We start from the raw sequence: 6,000 nt of genomic DNA on the forward strand, positions 1-6,000 counted from the left end.
TTCAATCTTATGTTTGTGTAAAAGAAATAAAAATAGGTACATAAACAAGAGCAGACCAATAATTTTAAATCTTAAATTTGCCACTGCTAATACAAATTTGCATGGAACTATAGGTATATATCATTGATTCACTAATTTTAATTTGTATTTTTTTTATCTATATATGCTAAATTATGAATGTAATACCACTATTAGAGTTGTTTCCATTGAACTACGTATCCTAAATACTAGTTTTAGAGTATGCGCGTTACACATGTATTTCATATTAGTGAGTATAAGTTTTTTCAAAATTACACATATATTATTAACATATGTAATTGAGTTATAAAATAAAATAAAAAAAGTAGTAGTTCTTGAAGATGATGAATATTGATATAGCCAACCTCATAAAGAAAAAAAGTCAAAAACATCACATAAAATTATTCTAATGTCTTATCATGATTTTTGTATACGAATTGTACATTTGCTTTAGGTGCTCGACTTGATAGAATAATATGCTAACTCGTAAGCAAATATATCCGGTATTAATATTATATTCTTCATGGCCTTAAAAAAATTGTATTTGCTCAAGTACATAACATGAATTCCTCCTATTCCTTACTGTTAACTATCATAGGAATAATTTAATCTGATGTGTATTATTTAAACCCAACTACATGTGTTTCTGGAACAAATTAAATAATTATCATAAACATTAAGGTAAATTATTATTATTATTATCTTAACCAACATGAAGGTATCATTATGTAATATATTTCTCAAAAAGTATAAAAATCTATTAACATTTCATGTAATGTGCATTCAGATAAATCATTATAATAGTATTTGCAATATCTATTTTTATATTCATGTACAATTTTAATTTTTTGAATTATAGTTAACTAATTAAAGCTATTCATTGATAATGTTTAGTGATGGTACTTGAATTCAACTGACTATATATTACCTCTCTTAATTTACGAATAATTTTGTTGAAGTGTGATCTCTTTTATTTGGATAGTTTTATCATGAGAATCTTGCCATTATTGCTGATATTTGTCACAAGTTTTATAATTATATAAATAATTAAAGGTAATCATGAGTCCAAATACACACAAAGTATAAAAGACAACAACAATTTAAAACCAAGGAATTCTTTTCTAAATTTTAAAACCAATTCTTTCAAAACTAAATTCAAAATAAAATACATAACTAAGGCGTTTGGATCTTTTGATTTAGTATTTTAAATAATAAACCTATGTTTTCCCACAAGTGAGTTGCACGCCCATCAAATAATATAACTCATAGTATCTCAATATGAAAAGTATGTTAATTTAAATAATGTAAAAGTTTTATTACTTTTAAAGTCCTAAATATTAAGAGTTCTTATATATTTTAAATAAGAATTTTTTTAGTAAAATTAAATGACTTTTCCTGGATATTAGGAAAATAATTTAATGACTATTCATGATATTAGAGAAATAATTAAATGACTATTCCTAAATATTAAGAAATTTAGAATGACTATTTTGTCTAGTGTAAATTTTATTTTTAAAGGGTAAAAAAAGGTGAACGATATTTCGCTAAGGGCCTTCGTCTTTTTAATGTATAGTATAGATAGATATATAGTTAGACCTCTGTATAACAACATCTCTATATAACAGTCATTCACTATAAAAGCCAAATTTTCCTTAGAACCGATTTTTAAGTTATATTTTACCTCTCTATAACAACTTTTTACCTATAACAACATTAACCATATTTATAGTAGAACACTCTTTGTAAAATTATTCCTCTATAACAACGATATAGAATCTTTATGATTACTAATAACAATTATAAAAATATGCACACAATCTTTTCCATTGAGCAACGTTTCTATCTTGCATAAGACACAAGATTTGAAGATCTGCACATGATATCTTTTTCATTGGATACCTTTTTGCTCAAAATTTGGACACGAATCTTCGTAAATTCAAGCATTATATCGGTACTAAGAGAATGAAATCTATGAAATAACTACAATTACAAAATTCTACCTTCAATCTTGAAAGAATTTATTTTTCTAGTAGCTTTAAAATGTGTGCCTTAGAGTTTAAATCTTTGTACGTTTAGTTAATGAATTTATTTATAAGGCATTAGCTTTCTTTAATATATACCTAGTGAAACATGCATATTTTCTGAGATATTGAATTGGAAAAATGCACAAGTACCCTCCTGACCTATAGTCGCATTTCCAACTACACACTTAAACTTTACGGGGGTCCTATTATCCCCCCCCCCCCGACTATTTTAAAGTAGAATAAATATCCCTTTGAGAGATGACGTGGCACAGAAAATGTGTTTGCTTTCTTGGAGGCGTGTGAGAGCATAAAACTACCTTAGAATTTTATTAAATGTCTACATATGTCTTCTTACTATTGGATACTTTACAATTAGTTATATTTTATTAATAAAACAATCTCTAACACATTTAATTATTTCCGGCCAATGTAAGGGATTCCCACAAGAACTCCAGCAAACTTCTCGCCAGAAAAAATGGAGTCCAGCTCATCATTTTCGTTTTCCTTTACTTTTATTTTTATTCTTGCATCCCCATTTTGCAGCAACAATAAAGACCCAGTAAAAAAAATACCAACTATTGAATTAATATATGAAGATAATGATGGTTTGACAATTCTAAAACTTGAGATTATCAAAACCATCGGCGATGGTTTTGTCTCTGGCGACGATAATGATTCTAATTTTTTATTATTTTTATACTATCCTCTGAGAATAGATCTATCTTTCTTTTATGTTGTACTCTAATTGATCGAGCATTAATTAGTTGAAATTATATTTGTATTTGTAACGACCCGACCAGTCATTTTGAGCATTTGCACTTCGTTCGCCAGTTCTCGAGCATGACTAGCCCCGTATGATGTATTATGACTTATGTAAATCATCGGTTTTGGGTTTTAGGATAATCGGAATAGATTTGGAAAAACAATTTTTAGCTTGAAGCTTTAAATTTGAAAGGTTTGACCAAGTTTTGACTTTTTAGTATTCGATCTCGAATTTGGATTTTTTATGATTTGGTTAGCTCCGATAGGTGATTTTGGACTTGGGAGCGCATCTGGAATGTATTTTGGAGGTCCGTGGTAGATTTAAGCTTGGATTAACGAAATTGAAAATTTGGCATTTTCCAGTCGGTAGTGGAAATCTTGATATAGAGGTCGGAATGGAATTCTGAAAATTTGAGTAGGTTCGTTGTATCATTTGGGATGTGTATGCAAAATTTTAGGTCCTTCAGAGGTGATTTGATAGGTTTCGGCGTCGTTTGTGGAATTTGAAAGTTTATAAGTTCTTAGACTTGAATCCGAGGTTGATTTGGTGTTTGGGTGTTGTCTTGAGTGATTCGAAGTCTCGACTAAGTTTGAATTATGTTATGTGACTTGTTGGTATGTTTGGTTGAGGTCCCTAGGGCCTTGGGATGGTTTTGAGTGGTTGACGGGAAGTTTGGAATTTGAGTTATGCTACAGATTTTGCTGTTCCTGTTATTTCTGCACCTGCGGATTGGGGATCGCAGATGCGAGGTCTGCAGAAGCGGTTATGGAGCGCAGGTGCGCAGCAGGGGTCGCATGTGCTGTTTGGTCCCCGCATCTGTGATGACCGCATATGCGGTCAGGCAACCGCAAAAGCGGAAATGCCTTTTATTGAAATTCCGCAGAAGCAAAGGATTTTGCGCAGATGTGGCCCCGTAGATGTGTAATGGGGACCGCAGATGCGGAAGTGCTGGGCAGAGTGTATATAAAGGCTCCATCGTAAATTTTTGGTCATTCTTTACTATTTTTGGCCGGGATTTGAGATTTGGGCATTGATTTTCAAGAGGAATCAAGGATTTTCAATGGGGTAAATTACTTGGGCTTTATTATTTGTGTTTATGATGATTTTTCCATTGTTTAATCATGATATTAGTGAAAATTAGGGAAGAAAGTTGAGAGATTAGCGCTTGAAATTGGAGAGTTTAAATTGGGGATTTGAGGGACCATTTGAGGTCCGATTTTGATAATTTTGGTATGTACGGACTCGGGAGTGAAAGGAGGTTCTAGTTTCGTGACTTTTGTAGGATTCTGAGGCATGGGCCCGGGGGGCGGGTTTGAGCAAATTCGGGATTTTTTATCTAATTTGATAATTTGCATATGGGTTTTATTCCTTTAGCATATATTGATGATAATATATTGACTTTGGATAGAGTCGGAACATTTGGAGGCTGAATCGAAAGGCAAGGGCATCGCAGCCTAGAGTTTGGATTGGCTTGAGGTAAGTAACGCTTCCAAACTTAGTTCTGAGGGTTCGAAACCCTGAACTATATGTTCTATGATTACTATTGAGGTGACGCAAACGCCAAGTGTCGGGCGTATGGGCGTGCACCGTGAAAATTGCGGTCTGGATCATTCTACGGCACCGCTTAGTAATTCTTTCTTGTTGATACCTGTGTTTCTATCATGTGATTAAGTAAATGTGCTGTAAAAACTTGCTAGATATCCTATTAAGGCTTCACGCCAATACTGTTGAGACCCGAGAGGTCGTTTCTTGCTGTCATATCATTAGCTTCATTGATATTTTGTACTCAGCCCTATTCGTGTATATTATATCATGCCTCAGTCTTGATTATTGTTATTTGACATATCATATCATTGTTCGGGCTAGTATCATGACATTTTGAGCCCGTGTGTGTGAGACTGGAGAGTGATGACTGAGTTAGGCCGAGAGCCTGATATTGAGTGACAGTATGGGATCGGGCTGCATGTCGCAACGAGATATTGAACATGCCTTCGTTGGCTTGTTATGGCGCTTGGGTTAGGAGAAGCCCCTCCGGAGTCTTTACACCCTTAGTGAGCGCAGTTGATGATATTATTGAGGGATGGATCTTCCCTGGACATGGATCTTGTCCGAAGTACTTATTATCTGGAGATGGATCTTCTCCATAAGATGGAATGGCCTTCCTCGGTACTAGATGACTGTTGTCAGTGATGTGTATATATTCCGGGATGTATCCTCCCTGGTCCTTGTGAGCCATATACGGTACCGAGTGGTTGTGAGGTTGTTATTGTTATTATCTGGAGATGGATCTTCTCCATAGGCTGGAATGGCCTTCCTCAGTACTGAGTGACTGTTGTCAGAGATGTACATATTTTGGGATTGTTCTTCCGTGGGCCGCACGAGCCATATATAGAACTGAGTGGACGAGCATTTGAGATTGTGGGTAGAGGTGTACATGGACCGGGTTGGTTCGGTTTTTATCAAAACCAAATCAAACCAACTATATCGGTTTGGATTGGTTCGATTTTGTCGGATTTTTCGGGTTTTCGGGTTTTTTTGTTACATGAATATTATTTCAATCTTACTTTGTTAAAATTATAGATAAAGCTTTGATATGTGAATAAATGTTTAGTAAATATGAAAAAAAATTGACAAACATATGATCTATTAAATTATTCTAATGGGAGAATTTTTTTAGTAACACATGATAGTTATTTTCTTAGTCGGATAACAATAATTTTTCGTTAATTTACGCTTTTAAGGTTAATACATGAGAGGATCCGAAATATTTCTACATTTTCTAAAGAAAATTCACTATAAAGTCTTAAAAATATAAATAAAATTTATATATTTATATGTCGGTTTGGTTCGGTTTTTTTTACTCAATACCAAACCAAGTCAAATCAAACCTAGTCGGATTTTTTAATCGGCTTGGTTTGGTTTTTCGGTGTGGTGCGATTTTCCGGTTCGGTTTAAACACCCCTAATTATGGGCACATGAGGCACTCAATATGGTGCATTCCATACAGCATGTGCATTGACATGTAGATGTAGCAGAGTTACACTTCTTTACCTTGTTCATACTTGCTCTGTTTTACTGTTCGAGCTGTTTATTTAATTGAAAGCATGCCTACGTTTCTGTATATTATTTCTGTTATCCTTGAGGAGGTTGAGTTCGTCACTACCTATCAGTCCAAAGGTTGGACTTATTACTTAC

This window comes from Nicotiana tabacum, chromosome 10 (genome assembly GCF_000715075.1).
Source record: "Nicotiana tabacum cultivar K326 chromosome 10, ASM71507v2, whole genome shotgun sequence".
NCBI classification, from domain to species: domain Eukaryota; kingdom Viridiplantae; phylum Streptophyta; class Magnoliopsida; order Solanales; family Solanaceae; genus Nicotiana; species Nicotiana tabacum.